Raw genomic sequence first — 13,128 nt, forward strand, 5'->3', positions numbered from 1 at the left:
TCAATCCTGGCTCATTTCTTTGGTTATTTGAAGGTGCTGAAATAAATCAGCCTCGTGCTGGTAGATTTTCTGGCACACAACAGTACTCCTGCGGGACAAAATTCCGGCACCTTGTCGTCTCCGAAACCGTCAAACTAGTTAGTGGGACGTAAAACCAATATCATTATTTTCTTTGCGATTTTTGGCCACTGGTGGTTCTATCATTATTTTATATATTTAAAATATCACTTTCAATATTTGGAAGTAAAACACATATCTATTGGAAGTTACTTACCTTCCACCTTTATTCCATTCTATCACAAACAAAGCACATATCACACAGGAGAGGCACAGAGGTCTCCATTCTGTATGGGGAGCACTTGCAAGAAGGCGTGAATTCAAGACTGATGAATGCAGCGCTGCAAGCTTTAGTCTGCCTCTAGACGCATGCCTCTATCAGCAAGTAAATGTGCATCGTCTAAACTCGGCATAACTACACAGCACCCTATAATGCAATTGTTATGACGAGTAGTGTATCCAGAGACTATTGTACCATCGCAAGAAACTTTGCAAGTATTCTGCGTGGTCATTGATTATGCTGGGCGTCATGAGTTAATTTTTGAAAGCCAGATCTGGAATAAACGTACCTTAAATCACGGTGTGTTGTCGTTCTGAAAGGGACCAATGTCATTTGGAAAATGATGTAATATGATCGGTTTAGACTAGGCGGAAAGCTAGTCATTAGCGTTGAAATAAATTTGCCCACATGCGACAAGGGTCCAAGTCCTGTAGAAATATCCTGTACAATACAGCTGCCTCCAATATCCGGTAATGACCGATGCATAATCGTACTTCCCTAACATCAAATTATTTCCAATGTGATGTACATCCATGAAATGCCAAACTTCAGAAATCACCATTTTTCTTATAATTAAATTGGTATGATTATGAATATAATGTAGTATAATTCACTGATTCCATACATATCTGAACACCGTGTTCTAATATTCTCTTATCAATGGAAATGGTGGTATTTATCTCGTGTAAGTTGAAGTTATTTACTGGCATATGTTTCGAGTGACACTTATGAACAATTTAATCGCTCAAACACAACAATGATCACTTGCATTCAAAATACTGATCATAAAGAAAGTACACCAGTTTCTAAGTCCCTACATGAGCAAAATCAAATTCATGTTCAATACATGGAGTAAATTACAACGTCTTCAATCATCAACATCACTATCAGTACCTTTATGAATATATTTCGGCTAGAGTAAAATGCATGTTTATAAAACGACATTAAGGATGGTCCTCTGTTATGTCTAGTTTCTTTAGAAGCATTTTTATGTCTTTTATTTTCTTCTGATTCACTGGATGGCCTAACTGTTCTTGTCTCGGCTTGAGAGACGACCGTTTCCTTTACCCCTCTTCAACAATGTGTAAAACCATCCTGACACCCCTGAAAATGTTGATTTTGCAGAACACTTGGAGATTCCTCACTTTGCGAATAAGCGTAGTTTTCAGATTTAAGGTTTCATTAGATATGTGTATGTAACTTGGCTTATCATTAGCAATCTAGAACAAATTGGGAACTTCCATCGATGATTTGAGATCAGGAGGTAATGTTTGTTCATTTCGAAGCCGTAGGCCAAATAAGCAAAACCAGTTGCCTGTATACGAGGCAACTAATTTTTTCCTCTTATGGGATATAAGACGTATTGAGACTTTAACTTTCGCCATATGATGAAAGAACGTATAAACTATTTTATAAAAGAAAAAAATGAAAAGTCATCAATTTGGATTGTTGTCATTTTGGAAATAATTTCTTCAATTATATACAGAACGACTAAAAAAATGTTCATAATACCAATATAAATGGACCGTTAATGGACATTATAAATTTTCCAGCCAACTCACTTCTGGTTGCCAGCGTTTCGCCCCCGTGTGCTACGTTGGGCTCGTCAGTTGGTACCTAGCATATCTACCAAGACGCATGGCCAGTGCATACAGTAGAGGCCACTGCGTAGGCTACTTAAGCCACCCGCAGTGCCAAAACACAATGAGAGACTTTGTCTCGCTATCAAACGTTGATGCCTGCTTGGCCATCAGATGATGTCCCGAATGACAAATATTTCAGATTCCCTATGAGAATCAACATCTATATCATAAAAAAAGTTCGTCATCAGATGAGGTGCATGCATTTTTGTTTATGTCTTTCTCTCCTTATTTTAACGTCAGATCTGCTTCACGTTAACGACAATGTCTCTTGAGGACCATGTGCTGACGCTTTTGATTTCAGCTCTTCGTGTTTCCTCAACTTTCTCTTAATTAATACTTTGAAAATTCTAACCTTTTACCCATTTAATGATTCATACATCCTTTATTTACGAAATGGGGTAGATTCCACATGCTGAGCAGGCTGCGATCACTGTTCCTGATGACCATTTATTAATGACTCACAATTGAAAACTACTGGCTTAAAACAGTCACCATAATATTAAAGGCAATCAGAGGATACTGGAGTCAATGACAATTTTCTTTGAAGAATTGTGCATTTTATTTACTTACCTATCGATGTATTGTACCACTTGGTGGCAAAGTGATAGCATCAATCTCTTTCTTAAGGTTTCATTAGATATGCATATGTAACGTAACATACCACTAGCAATATAGAAAAAATTGGACATTTTAGACCAGGAGGGAGTGCATTTTTTCATTTCGGAGCCCTAGGCCAAATAAGCAAAACCATTTGTCTGTATATGAGGGTTGGGGCGTAAGTCATAACAATTATTTTATTTCTCATATTTTCCCGGGGCAACCATACAATGGTCACATTTCCTGAAAAGTATGACAATCATAGTACACGGACACAGCACGAGATGGCGGTGTATTGAACAGGTACCACACATAGGGTGATGGGACAGCAACAGTGAGTCGGGCTCCGTGCAGAATGGATGTGACGAGGCAAGAACTGTGTGGGAAATACTGACACCCGCCATACTAACCGGACCTGTCTTCGTTCGATATTGACCTCGTCGCCAAAGTGAAAGAACTATTGCGTGGGAGATGGTTTGGGACACGAGAGGACATTGCCAACGTTGTGAAACATGAGATTGCAAAATTCATACATGGCGAATCGTCTGATATCTGACGTCTTCCGCATCATTGGCAACGAGTTATAGATAATCTAGGGGACTAGATTGAGGGTTTAGCGTAAAGGTTACTGTATTCTCTCAGAATGAACATGCCGGGCTGAATGGCTCAGGCGCTGGCCTTCTGACCCCAACTTGGCAGGTCCGATCCTGGCTCAGTCCAGTGGTATTTGAAGGTACTCAAATACATCTGTCTCATGTGGGTAGATTTAGCGGCACGTAAAATAACTCATGCCGGACTAAATTCCGGCACCTCGGCGTCTCCGAAAAACCGTAAACGTAGTGGAATGTAAAGCCAATAATATTATCATCCGAGAATGAACATTATATAGCACAAGGATTTCCTGGTTCACAGTTTCGTCGCTTTGTATCCTACACCTGGTAAACCTACTTGGTATTTTATATATATTTCCCTGCATCTTGAGTTCCCCACTCCCGTCTGTATATTTCCATTTGTCTGGTAGATTCCGCAACCGGGCTAATGAAAATGATTGCAATGACATGCCGCAACCCTCGTACAGTCTAGTATTATATATAAGTAAGCACTGACTTTCGAGAACGGCGTTGCATTTATTCACCCATATTTCACAATTTTAAAAGACGTAATTTGATAACTTTAATTTTCCTCTCCTAAGAATTTACACTTTCATTATTTTCCACATCACTTGTCACTGACGCGATAGAAGAACACATAGTGATTTCGCTCACAATTCTACCAGGTTCCTTTGATGAAGACGCCCAACATGGAACACACCATTTGAACTGGGATATCATAGCTGAACGTATAGTTGCATTCTTCCATGAATATAGGAATGGGTTGATAATAAAATTAATTTTCGATATCGTGAACATCAATCCGGTAATTAGTTTTGCGTTTTCTTGCGTAGAAAATATTTCTGAGTCAACAACTCTTAAGAATATTACAATAATAATAGGCACGAAACTGATAACGAAACATCCAGCAGCCAGAATGAGTGTAAATCCTGATTGACTCCAGGTGCAGACCCTCCGGGGAGTTGGAACGTTCAGAGCTGCTGCTTCCTTGTGTACACGCCAGTGAGTCACCGCCAGCATGGAGAAGACAAAGATGACGTTGATTGCAGTCAGGATGCAGTAAAGAAGTACGGAGAACACATGGCCCTCGTCACATGGTTCTCCTGGCGTCCATGGACTCATTATTATGACGAGAATTGAATTAAGAGCAGCTATCATCCATATCAGGATAATGATTCCTCCAACTCGCCTGAAAAATAGAGAGCAATTAGTTTATTAACCACTTGATTGATCCTGAGAGAACTTCCAGTAGGTGAACACCGTGAATCAGAGAACATGATCTAGTAGGTGAACACAGTGAATCAGAGAATATGATCCTGTAGGTGAATACAGTGAATCAGAGAACATGATCCAGTAGGTGAATACAGTGAATCAGAAAACATGGTCCAGTAGGTGAACACAGTGAATCAGAGAACATGGTCCAGTAGGTGAACACAGTGAATCAGAGAACATGATCCTGCAGGTGAACACAGTGAATCAGAGAACATGATCCAGTAGGTGAACACAGTGAATCAGAGAACATGATCCTGCAGGTGAACACAGTGAATCAGAGAACATGATCCTGTAGGTGAATACAGTGAATCAGAGAACATGATCGCTGTAGGTGAACACAGTGAATCAGAGAACATGATCCCGTAGGTGAATACAGTGAATCAGAGAACATGATCCCGTAGGTGAACACAGTGAATCAGAGAACATGGTCCAGTAGGTGAACACAGTGAATCAGAGAACATGATCCAGTAGGTGAACACAGTGAATCAGAGAACATGATCTAGTAGGTGAACACAGTGAATCAGAGAACATGATCTGGTAGGTGAATACAGTGAATCAGAGAACATGATCCTGTAGGTGAATACAGTGAATCAGAGAACATGATCCAGTAGGTGAATACAGTGAATCAGAGAACATGATCCTGTAGGTGAACACAGTGAATCAGAGAACATGGTCCAGTAGGTGAACACAGTGAATCAGAAAACATGATCTTGCAGGTGAACACAGTGAATCAGAGAACATGATCCTGTAGGTGAATACAGTGAATCAGAGAACATGATCCTGTAGGTGAACACAGTGAATCAGAGAACATGATCCTGTAGGTGAACACAGTGAATCAGAGAACATGATCTAGTAGGTGAACACAGTGAATCAGAGAACATGATCCTGTAGGTGAACACAGTGAATCAGAGAACATGATCCTGTAGGTGAATACAGTGAATCAGAGAACATGATCCAGTAGGTGAACACAGTGAATCAGAGAACATGATCCTGTAGGTGAATACAGTGAATCAGAGAACATGATCCCGTAGGTGAACACAGTGAATCAGAGAACATGGTCCAGTAGGTGAACACAGTGAATCAGAGAACATGATCCAGTAGGTGAACACAGTGAATCAGAGAACATGATCTAGTAGGTGAACACAGTGAATCAGAGAACATGATCTGGTAGGTGAATACAGTGAATCAGAGAACATGATCCTGTAGGTGAATACAGTAGGTGATTACAGTGAATCAGAGAACATGATCCTGTAGGTGAACACAGTGAATCAGAGAACATGATCCTGTAGGTGAACACAGTGAATCAGAGAACATGATCCTGTAGGTGAATACAGTGAATCAGAGAACATGATCCTGTAGGTGAATACAGTGAATCAGAGAACATGATCCTGTAGGTGAATACAGTGAATCAGAGAACATGGTCCAGTAGGTGAACACAGTGAATCAGAGAACATGATCCCGTAGGTGAACACAGTGAATCAGAGAACATGATCTAGTAGGTGAACACAGTGAATCAGAGAACATGATCTACTAGGTGAACACAGTGAATCAGAGAACATGATCTGGTAGGTGAATACAGTGAATCAGAGCACATGGTCCAGTAGGTGAACACAGTGAATCAGAGAACATGGTCCAGTAGGTGAACACAGTGAATCAGAAAACATGATCTTGCAGGTGAACACAGTGAATCAGAGAACATGATCCTGTAGGTGAATACAGTGAATCAGAGAACATGATCCTGTAGGTGAACACAGTGAATCAGAGAACATGATCCTGTAGGTGAACACAGTGAATCAGAGAACATGATCTAGTAGGTGAACACAGTGAATCAGAGAACATGATCCTGTAGGTGAATACAGTGAATCAGAAAACATGATCCTGTAGGTGAATACAGTGAATCAGAGAACATGATCTAGTAGGTGAACACAGTGAATCAGAGAACATGGTCTAGTAGGTGAACACAGTGAATCAGACAACATGATCCTGTTTATTCATTTACTAATTTCTACATGCGGCTTCACCGCACAGTCGAAATATCCAGGACTGAAAAAGAAAATGTTAAGCATTTGGAAAGGATCAAGACGTATGATAATCAGCGTCTGGAGAATACGTAAACAGAATTATTGCAGATAACGTAAGAAAGCTTTTAAATAATATGGCAACAGGGCTTTGTACGTGGATAAGAGTTGTAAATCTACTTAAAGGAGAATTTGAACAATCTGAGCGCACTGGAAGAACGTAACTGTACTTAATGCTATACACACTTAGTTTTACGTCGCACCGACACAGACAGGTCTTATGGCGACGATGGGTTAGGAATGGGAAGGAAGTGACCGTGGCCTTAATTAAGGTACGGCCCCGGCATGTGCCTGGCGTGAAAATGGCAAACTGCGCAAAACTATATTCAGGGCTGCCGACAGTGGGGTTCGAACGGAGTATCTCCCCGATACAAGCGCACAGCTGCGCGCCCCTAACCTCACGGCCAACTCGCCCGATCTGAATGCTATAGTATCAATGTTTACACCTAGATACCCGCGATGTTGGAACTATGAACTAAAACGCATTGATGTCATTCGATCACTGGATACCCTCCATAGGCCTACGGCTTAGCACTTGTGCTTTAAACGCTAAATCCCAAATACCAAATAGAGGAAGAATCGAATAATAACTGTGGATTAGAACACTTACATCATAATCACACAAGAACGTATGAACAATGCGAAGGAAATTTACTAAACAATTCATCTTTTTAACAAAGCACTCGTTCATGAAACTTTGTTGTGTCGTATATCAGTATCAATAATCTATATCTGAAGTACACCGCCAGCCAAGATAAGCGTAACAGTTGGATGATTTAAAATAATACTAAATTAATGAACCCAAAATTAAGTTATAAAATATATTTAACCTTCGTATTCTTCTTCCACCGATTTTATCACACCCTGGTAGAGTCACGGGTGCAATCACTGTCGCACAAGTTACCTTGACTCTGTTTTACAACTGGATAGGGTTTCTGACACCAACCCTATGTGGTGGGATGTATTCAGCATTGTTTTTTTTTTCTGTGGTGGTTAGTATTGTGGTGCGTTATGTGTATGCGAAGAGGTGTGTATAGGGACGAACACGAACACCTAGTCCTCAAGTTGTAGGAATTAGCCAGGAGTGGTTAAAATGCCTCACCCGGCGTGGAGTCGAAACGGAGACTGGCTGTACCGAAGGCAACATTGCTCGCTATTTCAGCCAAGGACTGGAAAAATTATAATCACCTTAAAAACAATACAAATTAAATTATAAGAACCATAATTGTGATGTATATTTCATAAACTTATTTTTTCCGAAGTGTTAAGCACTTTTTTGGCCGGTGACCAATCACTTCATTGATTGTAAGTTCTGCATTGTGTGGTAATGTAAAGGATTTAAAAAAAATAAATGATCCATTATGTCGTTCAATACATTCCGAGGCTTTCCTGGAGGCTGGATTTCGTCCAAGACTATAAGTTTCTTTTCGACGGTTGTTGTAATTCTAATTCCCTATGTGCTAAATCAGTTTTTATGCCATTTTTTTAATCATATTGTAAAGTAAAATAAAAAAGGTCCTATGAAAATCAAAGCTGAAGATTCATGTGGCTCAGTTGCCCCATTGAAAATTCATCTCCCTGCAAAGTGACAATTCCTCATGAATTTCTGGTAAATAAAACACGTGAATGCAGCTTTAAAAAGATGCTACATAACCGGCTTCATTAGCAATTTTAATTCTAGATTACCAACTTACCCTATTTTTCTAATAAGCCTACCAGTTTGCCCATTATTTTGGTGTACTTAGGTAAAAGGTAAAACATGCTCCTAACCACATAAATATAAAGCAGCTTATTCACTTGCAAGGGACCCAGAAATACATTTTTCTCTGACTTGCATCACATATTATTTCGCTGTAGGACATACATTAAGGGACAGCGTGATAGTAAGTAGCCTATATGTTATTCTAAGTCATATTCTAATCTTGTCACATTTTCCTTCAGCAATAAATTCTATCCCTCTTTTATTTTCCGGCAGATGGAACCTTTCATTATTTGTAAGCCACATGAAGTTCTCAAACTGAGGAAAACTTTGCACGATCAACGACAATTAAGTTACACCCATACGCTCTATTTACAATAACAACAGAATAATAAGTCGAAATGGTTATTAATGCCAAGGTAGGAGATGACTAAGGGACGCTTAATATATACTGCAAACAATAATTGACCGACTAAGACATATACAGAAAAAATATAATGGTAACCTCAACAACTAATGAACAGGTTGATCAATAAATATCTAGATGATTTGTATTTAACCTGAACAGGAGAGGAGGAAGAGATAAGTTATAATGAAAATTAATGGCACTAATTAATCAAGAATCCAGAGCAACCTAGAAAAATACAGAAGAACACATAGTGATTTCGCTCACAATTCTACCAGGTTCCTTTGATGAAGACGCCCAACATGGAGCACACCATTTCAACTGGGATATCATTGGTGGAAATTCGAAGTTTTAGAATATCCAGCCATGAAAATAATTCAAAAGGATCCAGACAACATTTCAGTTTCCGAAACGGTGGACGAAAATTACATTCCAATACTAAATCAACATTTCCTGTATTTTATAGCTCTCACAGGGCCACTAATTAAGAATGAAACACAATGCTGAAGACAAAAATTAAATTCACGAGCTTTAGAGGTACGTATCTCTGTCAGAATTCCGTCATTTGCCATGCATGGATCACATATCATCTTCACACTACCTAGGAACAACACTATATTTTGTTGACTACATCGCAAAATAACAAATTCGAAGTGGTTACAGATAGAGGGAAACAAAAGAGAGTATAAATTCCAAGGAACTTTGGATTATCTTTCCTCTGTGATGAACCAATGAAACCTAAATTAAAAACATAAATTAAATACTGGTAGGACAACAATTAACATGAACAGATAAAGATTCTGAGGAGCTTACAGGCAACAATGATAAATATTAAGTGGTAAAGAAGGCGTAGGCATAATATATTCAGAGGGCACAGACGTAACAAGCTGTATGTGAAATTTCACCCAGATCTACCCAGTCCTTCATACGTAATAGTTCAACAAGCATCCTAACACATTTATTATATTTGAGATCTGAGATAACATCTTAGACTTCTCCGAGATGTAATATCACCTGTCCATATTAAATTCACCCAATTCTGAAGAAAATTTAGCCTGTATGATCGTCATTTAGGAACTTTAATTCTCAACCCTGGTATTATTTTCCTTTTTGATGAGTTTGCCCATTAATTTGTTTCTTGCCGAATAAAACATGCGTGAAAATATTTAAAAACAATTTCTAGAAAACTATAATTAAAGTTAAGAAGAGAATGTATATGATCTTTCTGGAAATTGAAATCTAAGAACATCTGGTAGACTCTATTATTTTGTTTAGTAAGACCAACCATTTAGACAGCGTATTCGCTTTCAAAATTCCCAGGCGTTCATTCTCCTCTGTCTTGTTTCACGTATTATTGTGAGCGACTGCAGGGGGAATTATTATAGTGAGATGGACAGCAGACAACGGTATGAATGTAAATGGGATAAAAAGTCTAGTTGTAAGTGTGATCAAGAGGAAAAGCCCCTCAGTTTTAATTATTTTATTGGTGGGGTGATAGGGGAACAATGGGGAACAATGTTGGTACATAGGTGTTAATAAAAGGAATGATCTTCATTGGGGTAATCACATTAACGAGGTAGTTAAAGTAAGGTTACAGATCTCTTCACATGATTATGAGGATAAATAGCAGTTGTAGTAGGAATGTAAAGGAGAGGGTGTACAAATCTCTGGTAAGACCGTAGTTAGGTTACGGATTCAGTGTGTGGGACCCTCACCAGGACTAATTGATACGAGAAGCAGAAAACAATCAAAAGAAAGCAGGACGATTTGTTCTGGGTGATTTCCGATAAAGGAGTAGTGTTACTACAATGTTGCATACTTTGCGCTGTGAAGACATGGGAGTAAGGAGACTGGACGTTTGACTATGAGTTATGTTTCGAGCTGTCAGTGATGAGTTGTCGTGGAATGTCATAAGTATAAGAATAAGCTTGAGTAGAGCTTTTAAAAGCAGGAAAGATCACAATATGAAGAAAAAGTTGGAATTCTGGAGGACAGATCGGGGCAAATATTCATTTATAGGACGAGGAGTAAGGAATTGGAATAAATGATCAAGGGAAATGTTCGTTAAATGTCCAAGTTCGTTGAAAATACTTAAGAAGAAGCTAGGTAAACAATTGATAGGGAATCTGCCACCTGGGCGACAGCCCTAAATGCATATCATTGATTGATTGTATTAGCATGTAAAGTCAACACTAACTGTGTGTGAAATTTAATCCAGTCCTTAAGATGTGGTACCGTAATTCCAGAAACATTCAAACATATTTTCCATATTCATATTTACTTTATGATTTGAGAGGTGGCAAAGTACAGGTCTCTACTTTTCCTCACACGTAACCACTTAATTAATTAGAAGTCTTATTCTTACACTAGCAAATATACCCGTGCTTCACTACGGTATTCTATCTTGTATACGGAGTTCTACGAAGTTACTGTACACCCACTGAGTAAGATTATATTAAACTGCATGTCTCTTACAGCTATCCAAGAAACAAAACGGGGAGGAACCAATACGTTGTTTCTCTTGTAAGGTGCACGTTGGGGAAGTTTTGATGATAATGGCAGGCCACATTTTCTACTGCCATTCACAATCGAGCATGTGCACGTTTATAAGTGCAGACCTTCATTCCGAGATTTACTGCTTTTATACGGTAGGTCATTTCAACAAACGGATTCCGCCATCAGACGCCTCTTGTACAGTTCTACGCGGTTGTTCCTATGACATTTTCTCGTATCTCCTATGTTTATGGGTTAGATTGAGTTAAAACTTCAATAGGCTGAAATTTGGGAACAGTTTTCACACATTATTTTTCGGATACTTGTGTGGCAGCTGGAATCATAAAATTTGGCTAACAAATGGCCACTGGTCATGTCCATACGCGTACCGAATTTAATGATTCTATCATTCCCATAAGTGTGCCAAACGATAAGATATATACTGTAGGTGTTAAAAGTACAAAATTAACATAAAATTGTGAAATGCTACTCAGTATAACGTTTAAGGGATCGAGATACGAAAATATGACATAGGACTAAAGTTTTTTCCTGCTAGTGGCTTTACCTCGCACCGACACAGATAGGTCTCATGGCGACGATAGGATAGGAAAGTCTTAGGAGTTGGAAGGAAGCAGCCGTGGTCTTAATTAAGGTACAGCCCCAGCATTTGCCTGGTGTGAAAATGGGAAAACACAGAAAACCATATTCAGGGCAGCCGACAGTGGGATTCGAACCCACTATCTTCCGGATGCAAGCTCACAGCCGCGCGCCCCTAACTGTACGGCCAAATCGCCCGGTGGACCAAAGTTGTAGATCCCTCCAATTTTGAAACGCTATTGTGCTATCTGTTTTGTGATATGATTTACCGTTTAACCAACAAATACTCCTAAACGAAGGTCTGCACCGTCATTGAAATTCCCTCCATATTTCGATATGTCCCGGGACCAAAAAGTTATACATTTGAACAGCTTGGAATGTTTCCACAAAGGAAAGAGTGTTCAGTTTCTGGATTAGCACTCGCATACATACGGAGTAATTAAGGAAGAAAGTATTACAGTGAAGAAAGTTGAAATTAATAGAATATAGGATTACAGCTGAGGAGAGCCGGATAGGAAAAATATGTAAATACCAAGTGGATATATTGTAAAATGAAATGTCCTTCATTAAATTGCGATGATATGAGTTACGGATATAAGAAGACAACAGAGGGGAAATTTAGGCGCAGGGATTCTTAGGTAAACGGATAAGAAGATGACTTATAATGTTGTTACTTAAGCTTAAAGAGGCAAGACAAAGGCAATAAATTAAAGCGGAAAGCAAAAGTAGAAGTTATAGCAAATGCCTGAACACCTTACGGTGTGAAATCATAGGCTAAACTACTCGGTACTGTTCAAATATTAACATCCCCTTTAGTGCTATTCGAAGATCATTGTAACTTCCAACGGTATTCCGCAAATATCCCGCCTTCTACGCAAGGAACAACCACGAGTTTACAGGAATGTTGACGAAAAGGATGGTACTTCCCTGCTGGTAAGCAGCCAGAGACGTTGCCATGGTAGGTTCACTGTCGGTCTGACGACCACGCAATGCAGAGTATGAGACCCGCAGGAAGCAGTAATTTTCTAGGTCATTTGAAGAGTAAGCGAAATTAGGCTCATAGGAAAAGTTTAAAATGAATGGTCGTTTCACATGTAGTCCACGGATTTGACAGAAAATCGATAGTATAAGAGAAAATAGAAGAAAACTGTTGTGGCTTTCCTATAAACCCCCATTCTATTCAGTGATTTTAAATCATATGAATATTTAAACCTTCCCCTAAATGTGTATAGGGCTACTGTATATATGAAGTTTGGTCGAGATCTATCCAGCCATTTCGCCGTGATGGAGGAACAGATGGAGAGAGACACGGAAGCTAAAAACCATTGATGCGGTCTTGAGTTGACCTAAATCGGATAAATATCTGAAAAATTGACAAAACAAACGAAATTACAG

Source organism: Anabrus simplex, chromosome 1, assembly GCF_040414725.1.
Source record: "Anabrus simplex isolate iqAnaSimp1 chromosome 1, ASM4041472v1, whole genome shotgun sequence".
In the NCBI taxonomy this organism is placed as follows: Eukaryota; Metazoa; Arthropoda; class Insecta; order Orthoptera; family Tettigoniidae; genus Anabrus; species Anabrus simplex.